The 17,273-nt window shown below is 42.9% G+C and overlaps 1 protein-coding gene across 5 annotated transcripts in view; it reads left to right on the top strand.

Moving 5' to 3' along the window:
- The window catches only part of EPC1 (enhancer of polycomb 1), an 89,373-nt gene that overhangs the window by 22,337 nt on the left and 49,763 nt on the right, over window positions 1-17,273 (top strand). The window lies entirely within an intron of this gene.

Below are 17,273 nucleotides of genomic sequence, written 5' to 3'. Positions count from 1 at the left end.
CTCGCGCGGGCCCCGAAAGGCACAAAGGGGGTCACGTGATGCAGCGGGCGGCCGCCATTTTGTTGTCTGCGCTCCCTCCTCGGGCTGGGCCGGGCCGGGTTGGGGGCAGGCTGCTGCCGCCGGGTGGCGCCGCCGGGCTGCGCGCGGGAGCAGGGCCCGAGCTCCCACGTGGGGCCGCGGAGGGCAGCAAGCCCGGGTCGGCCGGCCCTCGAGCCGCCGCCGCGTTACATAAGGGGCTGCGCCGCTCGCCGGCTCGGAGCTTCCTGGCGTAGCGCGGGGACTAGGTGCCGGCTGCCTCCCGCCGCGGCTCGGTTGGAGCTTTCCACGTGTGAAATGTGAAAGGGTCGTTGGCAACCCTCGGAAGGAGGAGTGGGGCCCGTATTTGACTCTTCCTTGTGCAGCTCTTGTTTGACAGCTCTTGTTGCTTTCGGTTCCCCCGGGACGGTGGATCCTCTCCTTCGCAGGAGGGGTTTGGGCCCCGACAAGGGGATGCCTTCCTCCCCAAAGGGGGCAGCAGGACTGCGAACCGTGGAAGTGGCCTGTGGATTAGGGCTGCAGCTCATGCCTGCTTCAAACTTTTGAACCTGAGTCGATTTCAAGTTGACAGGGCTGGTTTCAGGTGGTGCTTTGGGATGACGCTCTTGTGCTGCTGGCTCCTGAGGCTTATTCAGTCCCTGTAAACTTGAAGGAAGTTCACCTTGGTTTTTAGGTGCTGCGTTCTGTGCACGCTGCCGTGCACTGACAGTTTCAAAAAATGACTGTGGACATCTATCTATTCAATGACTCTTAGTTTCTGAAAGAGTTAGGAAATACCAGTTCTCTCTCATATCTTCTGTGGTGCAGTTATTTTCTCAAAGTTACAGTTTGAGGATTTATACTAGTACTTAAAGTCTGTCTCATCCCCAGTTCATATACAGACATTAATTATCGTTATTATCTCTTACTAAAACATATTATCTTGAATGTAAGAAACATTTACTAAAAATGTTTGACACTGATGCTTTGTGGATGCTTCCTTTAGTAAAAGCCATTACTCAGTTTTGCATTGAAATTGGAATTTTACCGGCTGAGATTTAACTTTTGTGCATTAAGAATGGTTGGATACTGTGGGTGGTTTCAGTCAAGTAGCTTTGAATCCAGATCTTCAGAATTTGATGGGTGAGGTAATCATCTTGATTTCCACTTGCATTAAAATTTAAGTAAAACAAGTTTTTATTGTGATTAATGGTCTGTCGTTTGTACTTTAATTGAAGTGTATATGATCAGGTAACTTTCATCTTTTGTCTGTCTTTTTTGCTGTAAGCTTTACAGATGTGAGCCTTTAGGGTAGAAAACTGTATTGTATTATATTGTATTGAGGCTCGGGTGGGCTCAGGCAAGGTTACCAGGTAGCCACTATCATAAACTACTGTTTGTAAAGAATCTGCTGCTATTTTAATTCTGATGTGATGAAACATAGATTTTGCAGATAAGTTTGTTTTACACACCTCTCTAAAATAAATGGCTAACTAGCAGTTTTAACAAAAAAATCAATCTATATGTGCTTCTGTTCTTAAAAGTATTGTACTGAGGAAAGGTTACTTGTCACATCTGGTTAAACCCATTTAGAATTTCAGGGCCCTTTTAATAAATCAGTTGGCATCCATTTTTTTCTCTTCCCATTCCTTTTTAAATCTCTCTGCTACTTTACTGCAGTTATCTTTCTTTCAAAAAAAACAACAACCAGTCATTTAGAGCGTGGAGTCCCTGAGTAGAAGTGAGACAAGTTCTGTGGACTGTTTCATTGTTTTTCCAAATTCCATAGGGGGGAATATCCACTTATGTTGTGGAAAATGGCATAAGTGAAAGTATGTGTGCGGGCTTATTTCTTCACCATTGACCACTGTGAACAATCACCTGTGGTGATATGCTAATAATGCTTTAATTTAAAAATCTGATTTTTAAGAGTACCGTGTTTTCTGAAGTTGTATTCCTTGCAGAAAAAAAAAGAATCAAAGAGACTTGATGTTTGAGCACTGCCTTTCAAGAACATTTAAATGCCACTTTAATAGTTCTTGATGCACATTTCTCCACTTACTTTTCTCTGCCCCATCCCACCAAATAAACAGGGAGAGTAAGACTAATTTTATTGATAGCATACGACTCTAGCAAAATGTTCTGAATGCATGGAGACAAAAATTACTAATCTTTCAGGATTAGTAATCAGGATCTGCATGCCTTTTTCCAGGTGTCTACAGCAGCTGTTCAAAAAGAATTGACAGCTTAATGTCTTAACTAGATTAAAATCATCCTCCTAACTAAATATAATGTTCCTTGCCATTTGATAAGCCAAGACTTCAATTATAGTGACTTTGTTTAGCGGTAGAAGACTTTCCAAGAGAAAGCTCTTTGTGTCATGTAATTCTAGTTGATAAATGACATATTTGAAGATTAATGCCCTCACAAGTTAATCTTGCAGCCACAAGTTCTTGTGCTATTTGAAAACTGTGTAAGAAACATTGCTAAGAGAACCTAAAACGATTCACGAGAGAGGAGTGTGTGTGTGTGTGTGTGTCAAAGATTGTAAACAGCAGTAAAAAAAAATGCTGGGATTTTCTTAAATTCATGCATTTCAGAAGTCTGAAATTGAAGTGTGTGCGCTGAGGGGTTAGTTTTGTATCTTTGTCTGCTCTGTGATGTTTTCCCTTTAAAAATAACACGGAAGTCTATTTGTGTGCCTGTTTCAAAATTAGAAATCTTGATCTTAATGGAAATAGAATATAAATTGTTAGGTGGAGAGGTCACTGAAACTTGGGAAGAAAAATGGAGCAATTAAGTTGTTGGTCAAAAAGATCGTTTCAGTACTTTTTGTTTTAAGTTCAGTAAGTTAAGTTTTGGAACAGGAAAACCGTTTTAGATGATTAGAGATCTTTAGGAACATACTAAACCTGGACATCTCCCTCCTGAACTGAAGGCTAGGTTTGACTTTGAGAGTTTTCTGGACAAACAAAACACTCTGATAAAAATAGTCCAAGAAATTTGCTGTAACACCACAAAGTGCTGTCAGAATGTATCTGTGTCAGTTTTATATTTAAACACTAATTTTGTTAGCAGTACTTTTGGTGAGATCTAAAAAGTATATTTTTGGTGCTTTAAAATAGCTTGCCACAGGGGAACAATGAGTTTGTGAAACATAGATGTAGACAAAGCCATATTTTCTGAAGTCCCTCAACTTTCAAGCAAAGTGATAGAGAGTATATTTAAAATAGCAGCCTCAACCTGACAGTTTCTTAAGGTCTTCTTGGAAGAAGGACATAGGATGGGAACAAAGGGGTTTTCTCTCTTAATCCTGCATTTCTGGGCTTTGTGTTGTATAATAATAGTTTTCTTCTAAGACTAGCATGTGTGAACCAGAAGCACTTGTTAGTCTTGTACTGGAGGTGGCTTATCCTCATTTGGGAAAAAAAAATAAGCTATGCCAGGATAAGGCATCTTTGTACCCGAATCATATTAGGACTTTTTTTTAATAATTAAATTATATATGTCAGTACCTTTAACTAACTTTAATAAACGTCCAAATATATGAACTGTTTCTACTCCTCTCTCTGTATTTAACAGATGTGCATTTGTTTGGTAATTTAAGTATAAGAATTCTTATTAGGCTATATTAAATTGCACAGATTGACTATATATAATATGGGAAAACTTAAAGGGACAAATACTTGTTGGCTCTTTTTGCAGTATCTTTTTATCTGATCTAGTAGGAAAGACCATGTTCTCTAATAGACCTCTTCCATCTTTTAACCTCTGTGATCTCTTACTTAATTTGACACACTGTGTTATGAAGCAATAACAAGCAGTCACATCAAACTGTCATCTAGCTATTATTTACAATGGAGTTGCCATTTAGTTGTCACACAGGATCTGGCTTGTTTCATGGTTGCCCTATAAGTTGTCACGTGGAACACTTTCAGCTTCCATACAACAAATGCTTTGTGTTTCAGACATTAAATATATAAGAAATTGAAGAATGCAACATGGATAAATTAGAAAAAAGTTTAACATAGAGTGAAGATAATTTAAACATGGACTTGGTCAGTGTATCCTCCCTATTCCTTCTACCCCCTTTTCACTGTAAGCAAATGTAATGTTGAGATGCTGTCATGAACTGCTCTGTGGGTTTTAGTGGTCCCATCAAATTGAGACTAGCACTCGGGAAAGCTTTGTGTGTAGCTTAAGTGCTTAGTGTGTTGGTATAATGAGGGAGGGGAACTGTTAGGAAAGCTTTGTTTGGGCAACGTAGCACTTCAAAATGAAAAAAAGATTTTTAAGACTCTAGAAAGCTGTAATGTTTCCTTATGTGCAGCAAAAACTAAAGTAGTGTAGAAAGCCTTCAAATTTTGAAATGTCCCTCCTGTTTTATCCTGTGAAATTCCATTGCATTCCTCAAGAAAGGTTTGAGTCTGCTCTGTTTAAAAAGGTAGACTCAGTTTTAGGCTACTGTGGAGTTGTTGATGCATTAACTATAAGTAGTGCTGTAGCAGCCAAAAGCCTGCCGTAGATGCAGCGTGGGCAACAGAAGGAGGTTTTTCTGCTGCCAGAATTACACCACCTCTCATGAATGACAGAAGGTATGCTGGCAGAAGCCTTCTGCTGGCAGAGCTGTGTTCACACCATGGGTTTTGTTGGCATATCTATATCATCCGTGGGGGTATGATCTTTTCACACCTAGCCAGTATATGCCAGCAGACTTTAATATCCACAAGGCCTCAGTCGCAACAGCATGTGTTCTATACTAAGAGCTGTCAGTGCAGCAGGAGAGAGGAGAAAGCTGATCCGAGTACCTTTTTATGTACTTCTTAGGACTTGGTATATGGCTGATTTTCATTTATCCCTCCCTTGTTCCACCTGCACATGGGGTGAGAGATTCCCAATCCATCTGGGCCAAACTCCTGAAAGTACACTTCCTAAACCCCCCCCCCCCCCCCCCAAGCCTAGAATCCTTAATCCCACCCACCCCACCCCAGTGCTGTCCTGGCAAAGACACTACTTGGTTTGGGGGAGGAGGAGAGCAGGTTCTTCTTTCATTGCTACCACTTGCCTGTCCTTCCTAATGGCTCTATTCTCTGTCTCCTCCCAAAACTGCAATACCAGCTTTGTCTTGCCATCTTTTGTAGCCAGGCCTGTACCTGCAGTGGTAGAACTTCTCTGCAGTGCTTGTGGTTCAAACCATGTTGATGCATAATGGAATTGTGCACAACACTGACCAAAAATAGTAGCTTGTGAAGTTGCATGCACTGAGCAGAGAAAATGGAAGATGCATGGTTGACCAGTTTCTCATGTGGTGTGTTTTTTTTGTTTTTGTTTTGTTTTGTTTTTTTCAGAGGGGTCCCAGCCTCTATCATTGTATGGATTGCATAAGAGGCAGAATTCTAATTGTTTGGTCATATATAAACCTGTTACTTCCTTCTCTTTGGTCCTTGACTTTGTATTATAAAAAATACAAAACACTCATTAAGATCAAATAATTTAAGTACTATTGCAACTGTATAAAGACACTTTTATGTAGGCATTTGTCTCTGGCTACACCTGTTGCTCTGTTGTGCTTTGAACTTGTAAGGCTTCAAGGTGAAAAGTAACTGAATAAAAAACTAAAGGATGCTTGAAGCTTTTCTGCCCATAGAAACTGTACTGGCTTTGGCGAAAGGAATTTTGTAATAGATTTAATTAAGTTTATCCTTATGCTTGATGTATGTGAACATTTAAGATCATCTGATCTTTAATTTGATCAGCCTAATTGAGCTAGATCAGTAAGTTATTTTTCAGAATGACTTGAGCTCTCACTGTGACTGAGCAGTGCACTTGTTTAACCTCAGTTAACACCTAATGGAAGTTGTGAGCAGTGTGTAAAATTCTAGTTAAAAGAAAACTGGTGTCTGTGTTTGTCTTCTGATGCTACTTTTTGTTTCTAGTTCAGATAAAGCTTACCTACTTCGTTGTAATGGTTTGATTAAAAGTACAGTCATTTTAACCACTGTGCTTTAAACTGAGCAGCTTCACCAGTTTATCTGACTGACAAGGTCTTTAAAATGTAAGTGTCTCTATTTGTTGCATCAGTTTTAAGTTTTTTAATTGGCGCCATCTGGTTTTACTTCTCACCCAGAGGCTTGTCCACAATGTTCTAAATTCTTGTGATTCAGTTGAGAATGACACCGTGTAATCTTTAAGTGGGCATGAGTGCCCTAGCCAGACCTTGTTAGAAAACTACTTTATATCTGCATCTCTCTCATGGCTTATATTAGGGAACAGTGTTCTTATTCCTTGCATGTTAGATTGCATGTGTACAAGTGCTAAATACTGTTTAAAAAAAAAAAAAAGTCTCTGCTTTCAGTGGTGGATGATCCCTTAGTATGGTTTGTTTACATGAAATGCTTTAGAATCCCAATGGGGCATTTGGCACCAAAGTACACTGTTACTGTGGCCAAGTGACCAGCTACTCTTCAGTTTTGGAATTAGATTTTCCCTTTCATGTGGGATTAGGGAAATTCCACATAATGATTCAGCTCTACTTAAAAATCTTGAGCTGTGTGGAATGCTAGGGATAACTGGGGTGGGGGGCAGTTGTTTGTTATTGGGTTTTTTTTAGTGAATGAAATAAATGTTTCCCTTACTGAAACATTTAAAATAGTTTCAAGCACTCCAATCTAAAATTGCTTGTGGGGAAAAAAATCAAGGTGGTGGAAATTTAATTTTTTTGCATTTTATAGCAGCCTATACAATTTTATAGGGTGCAGCAGATCAAATAATTGCTTCATAGCTGTGTAATGTCTCCTCCAACAGAGATTTCGCTATTTTTACTACTGATATAATCTTCTTGTACATTGGTTTGAATAGTGTTTTAATCCATGCTTTAAATTGTTTATAAACAGACGTGTAGTTGTGTAACTTACAATTATTATTATGGGGCAGGGGAAATTGGGAAAAGTATATAACCCTTGACTTGTCTACAGCTATGTCTTGCTCAAATAATTCATTGATTTCTCAGGTATAAAGGAAGATTAATGGCTTATGATATGGAGAGAGGTCAGACCAGATGATCTGAATTTCACCCAGTTACTCCTGATTCCAGCCCAAAAACTTGCTTGTCTAAAAAGCATATCTTCCAGAAAAGGAACAGAGTCATCGGGTTGAATGACATGTTAGGGTCATCTAGTCCAGGGGTCAGCAACCTGTAGCCCTTTGGATCGATTGGGCCAGGGGGGTTTCAGCAGTAAGGGGCACTTTCATGGTTGGGTGGCAGAAAGAAGTGGTAGCAATGGCAGAGAGGTCTTAATGCTGGTCTGCCTCACACTTAAGCCAGGTCATCCTGGCTGGCTGGGACAAAGGTTGCTGACTGCTGATCTAGTCCAGCCCTCTGCATAAGTGCAGGATGTGCTTGCTAGTCCTGTATTACGGCAGACAAATGCCTGTTTATTTTGTTCTTGAAAACATCCAACGAAGGAGATTCCACAGCTTCTGTAACCAGCATGTTCCATTGTCGATTATTTCCTTTAAAATGTAAGAAGATAGCTCGTTTATCCCTCTTAATCTCATTTTCACCAAAATAATCATACCTAGTTCTTTCAGCCTTTCCTTTTACAGCTTGCATGTTTTTGTTGGTTGTATTTGGGTCTCCAGAGTCTCCGTGTCCTTCAGAATCCAGAACTGCATATAATTCTCTTTTGGTGCTGGTTAGGCCTCAGCTAGAGTGGTATTGTCACCTGGTGTGTCTTGATACAGTCCTGTTAATGCAGCCCAAAACTTAAATTTGCTTTTTCTACACTGGATCATATTGCTGACTTATGTTTAGTCTGTCATCTACCAAAACCCTTAACCTTCTCAACAGAAGTATTGCTGAGCCACTCAGGTCCCATTCTGTATTTGTCCATTTTTTTTCTTTTCCTGAGGTACAACATGTTGTCTTTGTTAAAGCTGAATTCTGTTGATTCCCACTTTTCCTGTTTGTCCATAAACTGGAATCTAGTGGTCCAATAACTTTCCATTTGCATGAATTTCATAGAATGAAAACTCTTTGAGTAGTAGCACAAAAGGACTTGCATTTTCTGTTCAAGAAAGGTGCAGTGCTGGTAAATGCACTGGGGAATAGGAGATGCTGGTGGTGAAAATGTTGTTATTCTATTTCTAGTACCAAGGCTGGCAGGTCACAGAATATTGCACTGTAAAGCATTGATGCAACGAAAGCCTTTTTTTTTTCCTTTAGTTCTGTCACAAACTTTACCCCAGCAAAATTAGAGGATCTGTGTAGCCATTATGTTCCCTAAGGTGCTGTTTGTGAGAATTTATACTGGTACTAGGCTATCACTCATGACTTCCCTGTCTTGCAAGTTTTAATACAGCCAAATGCAAAATCATATGCCTCGGAATAAGGAATATTGAAGGTGCATTTTGAAAGGCAGTGACCCTGGAAAAAAATTTAAGTCGTGATGGGTAAATTGAACATGACTTCCTAGTGTAATGTAGCTACGAGGCTAGGTATGATTCTTGTAGGTATAAGTAGGAGTAGGAAGGTGGCATTACTTCTGCATCTGGCACTCTTGAGATCAATATTGAAATACTGTGTACAGGTCTGAGTTTGGTGCTTTAAAAAAATAGGATGCTGAAATATTGGAAGGGGTTCATAAAAGACTTGAAAGGTTGGATGTCTAGAAAATATGTTGTGTGGTAAGAAACTAGATTTGTGCACAGTGGCATATGGTGAATCTTAAAGCAGCAAAGCTATTCTGGGAGATTCCTTTTGTGGCTATTCTTATTCTGCGTTGAATGACTATGCATAATGGCCGCATCCAGATGAGCAGTGGCATGTTCTTGTAGCAGTACAAATAGTAGCACAAATTTGTGACATTACTTTGTGCCTCAGCACATGCCCCTACACATGCGCTTTGTTGCAGGACACATTGTCCCCACTGTGGACAAATTGCCCTTGCCCAGTTCTTCCAGGCTTCTGGTGTGCTGGAGCACCCGGGGCACAAATGGATTATAGGGATGCTCTGGCTCTCAGCCAGAGCATCTCACTGGAGGACCCAGGCTCTGTTTGTTCTGGCACATGCTACTGTAGCATGCATTGGGCCACTTGTTTCCCTGGTGGTTTTTTGCCATCAGGAAATCCCGGTAGCAAATTCTGGCCCTGCACTGCAAATCTGCAGTATGGGGCATGTTTTAACATTCTGCACATCCCATTTGTGGTGCCACAAACTGCACGCCCCTGCTTGTCTGGACATGGCCATTGTCTTCATCCAAGTAGATAACACTAAATCAGTAGAAGGGGCTAATTCTTAAAAAAGTATATTTATCAGGAAGTCTGTATAACATATCCTTAAAATATCCATGTTCAAATTGCTTCTTAACCTTTTTTGTGGTTTCATGGAAGAGACCTCTGGTTCTTTTTTGTAAATCAATGTCGGGGGAGAGTAGCGAGACTTAATAGCTGGAAGTCATCAGGCTAGATATGAGGCACTCTTTATCTTGTGTTTTTTTGAGGGTTTTTTTTAATTGTCTAAGGATATGGTAAAGTCTTCCTTGGAAAGCATTACATCAAAACCATAAATTCTAAAACATGCTAGAACTCTGATCAGAAATAAGAGATTTACTGAAATCACTGGGAGAATTTTATACAGCCTGTTTTCTATCAGTCAAATTAGATGATCCTAAATTGTCCCTTTATTAACCTTTATGCTTAGAATAATCTGAGGTATCTTGTAGTGAAAACAAGATTTAAGGACAGAATAATTTTAATAGCCAGTATATTATCACAGATTCATAGAAAATCAGCAGTGGAAGGGACTTGAAAAGGTCACATAGTCCAACCCCCTGCTCAAAGCAGAACCATCCCCAGCTAGATCATCCCATCCCAGTCTAGGTGGTCTTTAAAACCTCAAAGGATGGAGGTTCTACAGACTCTACTACCCTGTTATTGAGAGGGTTTTCTTAATATCTAACCTAAGCTTCCCTTGCTACAACCTGAGACTATTGTTCCTTGTTCTATCAAATAATTGTTAGCACAAGATTAGTGTCTTTTACAGGACTCTTAAGCATTCAAGGCCTTCAGGTAACAAACCCTTAAGCTTGGGGAAGGGAATTGCCATAATCATATTATGGTATGAGATATTATGATCCATATCTGGTGAGGTTGAAGCAAACACCTATGTTCTCAGGACTCCCAAGTTGTCAGTAAGTCAGGACTAGTTTCTCTAAGTCTGTCAATTTAATTAGATATATGCCACCCTTCCCCCAGAAAGGTTCTGGCCTATAATAAAAGATAGAAAAAAATTCTAAAACCAGACTATAATGTTAAGATAAGAACAAACAAATCCTTCCTTCTCTGCTTCTAGAAAGAAAGGGGGGGAAAAAAAAATTTGAAAGTGGTCTGCTCCTCTCTACCCATTGCTGCTCCCCAGCCTCTGATCAAGGAGAGAGGTTTCCCTTCCCCCTGTACAACGCAGCCTCATTTCCCAACCCACATTCAGTACCTCCATAATAAAAACAAATCCCATAATTTGTTTTAAGTATCTTCTAAGCCAGGGGTGGGCAGTTATTTTGGGTGGAGGGCTGCTTAATGAGTTTGAGCTATCAAGAGCTGCAAGGGTAGCCCTGCTCCTTCACGGGAGCCCCAACCCCTGGTTGCCATCTTGGGACCAGAAGTCCCACCCCAACCCCTGACCTTTGCCACTGGAAGTCGCTCCCTTGCTCCCAGAAGTATCCCCTGGGGATGCATCAATAGAGATCTGGGGGACCAATATCACTAGGCCATTTTAAGCAGGCATATTGGCCAATAACAATCCGATTTCTGATACAGCTGTGTTCAACTGGTAAGTCTGTTGTGGTGGAAGGGAAAGGGCATGGGGAAGCAGATCATCACCCCCTCACAGTGAGGGAGGGAGAGAGGGGCTGGGGTAGGCCAGCCAGGTCAGGCACAAGATGGAGGCACGGCTCGTCCGGGGGGTGCGGGGAGGGAGAGTGGCTCCTGCCGCTGTGTGTACCCTGGGAGGGCATGGGGGGCATTGTCTGCCCCTGGATCTGGACAGGGTGGGGGGCTGGGCCAGACGCTTCTTCCCATGGGGCACAGCACCTGCTGCTGGCAGCTGCAGCAAGCAGGGGCCCTCAGGGCACTCATGGCCTGTGCAGGGGCTGTGTCCCGACTGCACAGAGCACCAGCCAGAGCTGCACATGATGGCAAGGAGAGCAGCTGGGTTGGCTCACCTCTGTCGCACAGCAGCTTCCTCCACCCCTGCTGCTTCCCTACTTGCTGCCTAGACACTGCAGCATTGAAATGAGGAGCTGCTGGAGGCCAGGAAGCTGAGCCAGGTCCCTCAACAGCTGCAGCAGTGGCAGCTCCCCCTGGAAGCTGTGTGCTGGTTGGGCCAGGGCCCTTCCATGTAAGAGAATAGGAGTGAAACATCCAGGCTGGGCAGGGTACAGTTAGTTGGTGGGCACCCGTGAGCCAGATGAAATTGCCTAGCAGGCTGGATTTTGCCCATAGGCCATATTTTGCCTGCACCTGTTCTAAGCTATATCATCTACCCAATGAGTGCTTTGACTGTCCTCAAAATCTATTGGTTAGTCCCTTTCACCACAAGGAAAACACACTATTTAAAACATCAGCAAAAAAACATACACCCCCTTTTACTCTATCCCTTCTGAAGAGCAACACCAAAGAACCACCGTGAACATTTATTTTCAGACGTACCCACTTCAGTGTGGTTGGGTTCCTTTTAATGCCACGTGCTGTTTGGCTATGCAGTACCTGTGCCTGCAGCAAGAGTTGTGTTCATCTTGGATTGCATTCTGTAAGTCTCTAGATTTGAAATAAGTGCATACTTTCATCTTTGTCCATTTTAACTCTTGCCAGAACATCTCCTTCCACTTGTAAGATAAAAGCTAGTTTAAACTATAAAACACAATGGAACATTACTCTAGAATTAATTCTCTATAAGCAATAGGTTTTCATATGTGGAATTTAAAAAAGAGAAAAGAAAAAAATAACTTGAATATTGATGGGTGCATCAAATGTAATGGATACTGACAAGAATAATGTAGAGTTGAATGAAGTCATCCTATCATTAAAAGTTAACGTGTAATGTTTTGTGTCAAAATGCAGATGGAGAGAGGGACTACACAACAAATGAATTGTGAAATCATTGTAGAAGTATACCTTCCATGAAACACCTGATTTCTGTCTTTTATATAGCTCAAAAATGGTTATTTAGGATTACTGTTTTATTTGACAAACCGGGGGAGGGGTTTCTTTTTATCTTCTGTATGTCTCAGTTGTGGTATTTGTATAGTATGGGATTGCTCATACTTGTCTGTAATTTACAGACTGGAAATAAATTATTCACAGATTGGTAGTCCTCACCAGAAGATGTGGAGAGTCAGATTCAAAAAGTGAGAGCTGCAGATTTAGTTCCCCATACCCCACTGAACTGAGATCTTTGCATGGAGATAGCTCGTATAAAAAGAGCCTCATCACTATGTGGGCTTAATTTGTGCTTATAAATTGGAGCTTGATGACGGAGGGCAAATAGTTGAGAATGTAATAAGTCTGGGAAGAATTTGCTAGTCCTGTGTTGTATGATGGTTCCTAGTTTTTGTATGTTTCGTAGTTTCATAGTTAGTAGGGTCGGAAGGGACCTGAGCAGATCATCAAGTCCGACCCCCTGCCATGGCAAGAAAGAGTACTGGGATCAAACAGCCCCAGCAAGGTGATTGTCAGGCCTTGTCTTAAAGATCCCCAGGGTAGGAGCCAGCACCACTTTGCTTGGAAGTTGGTTCCAGCTCCTAGCCACCCTGACAGTGAAGTAGCACCTCCTGATGTCTAATCTGAATTTACCCTCTGCCAACTTGTGACTGTTATTTCTAGTCACTCCTGGTAGTGCTCGGGGGAACAGGGACTCCCCCAATGCCTGCCAGGCCACTAGATCCCCCCTCAGCCTTCTCTTATGGAGGCTGAACAGGTTCAGGTCCCATAGCCTGTCCTCGTAGGGCCTGTCCTACTGCCCCCTAGTCATGCAAGTGGCCCTCCTCGGGACCCTCTATCCCTCTTAAAGTGCGGCGCCCAGAACTGGACGCAGTACTCCAGCTGCAGCCTGACCAGTGCCACATGGAAGGGGAGGATCACCTCCCTGGACCTGCTTGAGATGCATCTGTGGATGCATGACAAGGTGTGGTTGGCCTTCCTGACTGCATCCCCACACTGCTGGCCCATGTTCATCTTGGCATCAATGATGACTTCAAGATCCTTTTCCTTCTCTGTACTGCTGAGAAGGGAGTTCCCCAACCTGTAGGTATGGTACTGGTTCTTCCTCCCCAGGTGCAGCACCTTGCACTTGTCAGTGTTGAATCCCATCCTATTCTCGTCCACCCACCCCTGTAATCTGTCTAGGTCCAGTTGTAGTCTATTCCTTCCTTCTAGTGTGCCCACTTTCCCCCCCCCCCCAATCTTAGTATTATCAGCAAATTTGAACCAGGCTGCTTTTTACCCCCTTGTCCAAGTCACTGATGAAGATGTTGAACAGTGCGGGCCCGAGGACCGATCCCTGCGGAACCCCACTGCCCACATCCCTCCAGGAAGAAAATTACCTGTCCACCACCACTCTCCGGGTGCGGCCCTCCAGCCAGTTGGCAACCCATTTGACTGTGGGTGTCAACACCACAGTCCCCAGTTCCTTAATAAGAACAGGGTGAAAGACAGTGTCGAAGGCCTGCAGAAAGTCCAGAAAGACTCTGTCCACTGTTACCCCTGCATCTAGGGATTGGGTGACCTGGTCATAGAAGGCCACCAGGTTGGTCTGACAGGACGTGTCTGTAATGAACCCGTGTTGGTTGCCCCTAAGCATAATCTCCCCTGCTGGCCCCTTGTGAACATGTGCCAGAATAATTCTCTCAAACAGCTTATCCAGGATCGAGGCAAGACAAACTGGCCTATTGTTCCCTGGATCCTCCTTCCTCCCTTTTTTGAAGGTGGGAACCACATTGGCCCTCTTCCAGTCCTCTGGCACCACACCAGAGCACAATGAGTACTCGTAAAGCCGTGCCAGGGGCCCCACAACAACTTCAGGTAATTCCCTCAGCGCTCTGGGGTGGAGATCATCCGGTCCAGCTGATTTAAATACATCCAGTCCCTCCAGAAGTTCCCTGACTAGGTCCTCCCTGACCCATGGCCTAGTGCTGATCTGGTCCCTGCTCAGGAAAACGGAAGCAAAGAAGTCATTAAATTGGTTAGCTTTGTCGTCTGGTGTGATGACCAAATTTCCTAGTGTGTCTTGCAGTGGCCCCATGTTACCTGGTACCTTCTTTTTGCCCCTTATGTATTTAAAAAAGGACTTCTTGTTGTCCTTGATCCGGGAAGCTAGTCCCAGCTCCGCCTTGGCCTTCCTGACTGCCCCATCATCCCTGAGCAACCGCAGTATAATTCTCCCTGGTGATGGCACCTCCCTTCAATTGGGTGTGTGCCTCCCTTTTAGCTAGAAGACATTCCTGGATGCTTTTGGTGAACCATGGGGGCTTTTGTGCCCTCCTGCTCCCTGTGATCCGTGTTGGGATTATCTCCCTTTGGGCTTGGAGGATTGTCTCATTAAAGAGTGACCACTCTTCTTGGATACCTGGCTCCCCTCTCCTCCCAGACCTCAGTGCTTCCCCGTCTATTCTCCTTAGCTCATTGAAGTCCACCCTCCTGAAATCTAGGGCTGCTGCCTTGCTGTAGGCCCTTGCCACCTTGTGCTGGATGGTGAATTCCAGCAGGCGATGATCACTGTTGCCCAGGTGGTTGAGCACCCGCAGCACCCTCACCAGATTGTCACCCATGGCCAGCACCAGCTCCAACAAGGCGTCTCCCCTGGTGGGGCTGCGCACCTCCTGGGTTAGATGGATGTCCTGCATTTGGGCTAGGAACCTACATGAGTGGTCAGACCCGGCTGACTGCTCTTCCCAGCAGATGTCTGGAAAGTTCAGGTCCCCTACAGTGACCATGTCCTTTGACCTAACTACCTCCTTGAGCTGACTTAAGAATTCCTGGTCAAGCTCTTCCCCTTGGTTGGATGGTCTGTAGTAGACCCCCACTTTTAAATCTCTTTCCCCTCAACTGCCTTGTATTCTAACACAGAGCACTTCAGAGTGCCCCTTCTCTGACTCTGTGCTACCTGGTGAGAATGTTCATTCCTCCTTAATGTAAAGCGCCTTTCCTCCCTGTCCTGTCCCTCCTCTACAGCCTATAGCCTGTGATATTCAGTGGCCATTCATGTGTTGGGTCCTACCACGTTTCAGTGAGCCCCACTATGTCTAGGTTAGTGTCAGCTAGCAGGGGGGTAAGCTCCTCCTGTTTGTTTCCCATACTACAAGTGTTTGTGTAGAGGCATTTGAGGCCTCCTGTGAATGTGCACTGGCCCCCTAATCACAGCATTGCCCTGGCCCGTATTGCTAACCTGTGTATATGTTCTGCTCGTCGGTCTAGCCTGGGCTGTACTTGTGAGTGCTGCTTGGTTTAGCGGTCCAAGGCTTCCTCCTCCCGTTCCCCCAATGTTTAAAGCCTGCTGGAGGTGATCTGCCAACCTAGAAGAGCACACACGCTTACCTTTAGGGGAAAAGTGGAGCACATCCCACCTGAGCATGTCTCTTATTGTGACATGTTGGGGGCAGTAAAATGGATAATGTGCCTTCTTGTAATATTGGGTTTTGTCATCCTGGGTTCTTGTATCCTGTGAAAGTGTTTATGCTTTTTGAATTTTTTTTTCAGTCTTTTTTTAAGCAGATGAAAGGATTTTAGGGAGTGACTTTTTATGTGTGGAAATAGTATCCTGACACAACTAGCCATTTTTCAGATATAATAGTGGCAATGTTGGGTTGTTGTTACCAGTTTTGTCTAATACAGTTTTATTCAGGAATAACCATTTTACTTAGAAGTTATGCACACATTTCTGAATAACGTTTTGTGTGGACAAGTCCCTGGATCCCCCCTTTGTACAGTTAGGAGAGATTCTGGTGGTTGAAACAGAAGCTGTGCATATCTTGGGATAGGGTGAAAATAGTAGTAAGTAGTAAATAAGTATCTGGTAGTAAATAAGTATTTCTCCCCCCTCACCATCCCTCCCAACACCCACAATGAAAATACACTGTGAATGTTTTCTTTGTTTTTGTCTGTACATCACAATAATGCTTGCCTTCATTTAAAAAAAGAAAATAGAACATCACCTTCGACAGCTGTTTAGCTCTGAGCCCACATTCTGTTTAATTGCTTGAGGAAATGAATGAACTTGGGGCATATTTGGAAGACTGCTCAATCTGGATTCAGGAGAGAACAGGTTCTCCCTAGTCTAGGTGGCAGCGCCAGGAATGTACTTTATCTTCTCTTTTGTTTATTGTCATCCATGTGCCTGGGATAAAAGGATGATGCATATTGTCATATGTTCAAACTTTTGAAAAGGTGATGATGAGATCTTAAAGCAGAAGTGACTCACAAAATAATCTTTGGTTGTCCAGATACTAAAAGAAAATCATAACTTTATTGGACGCCATCAAACCACGGACTTGATAAGCATACCTTTCTGCCAACTTCTCTTTGCTCCACAGGAGATGACTCCTCACTTCCCTTACAAGTGGTCAGATTCATTAACATAGGTTAAACTAAAGAAGTTGTAGCTAGTCCTTAGCTTGAACTGTGGCTGCTACTTCCCCAGATCTAATTATGGGCACTTGAAGCCTGAAGGTTTATTTCCTCTCTCCCCGTTACAGAGCTGGTTCAGTAAAAGATACTCCTCTCCCTCAGATTCTTCTCTTAAAAACTAATCATTGAACATATGAATTAGTGAAAATCTTTGTCGCCTTCATGTAGTAAATTGTTTCCATTGCTTTTAAGCTGTTTGGAATCTTAATTCTATTCATAACTCAAAAGGAAGCTCCTATTGTTGTTTTTAAACAATTCCATTTTTAAAACTCTGCTAGATAAGGACCATTGCAGTTATAATGTAAATATGTAGAAAGTAACTTGCAAAAGTCAGTTATTTGGTTCTCATCTTCTCCCCCCCTTCCCCCCTCCAGTATAAACACACTTAATTGTTCTGAAATCATATTTTTAAAAAACGGGAACTTTCAAACTCACTATGCTTACTCTGTTCTCTATGTAATATACTAAACTTATGATTATTTGAGGGCCCTGGCACACGCTACATTCCGGAGAATGTTAATTGGACCATAAATTGCAACATGCCCACTTGTTCAGCCAACTTTTAACACCATAAATTGGC

Source organism: Crocodylus siamensis, chromosome 5, assembly GCF_052110815.1.
Source record: "Crocodylus siamensis isolate JL-2025a chromosome 5, ASM5211081v1, whole genome shotgun sequence".
NCBI classification, from domain to species: Eukaryota; Metazoa; Chordata; order Crocodylia; family Crocodylidae; genus Crocodylus; species Crocodylus siamensis.
Note: the sequence above shows the minus strand (reverse complement) of the source record. Positions and strands in the feature narration are given on the sequence as shown.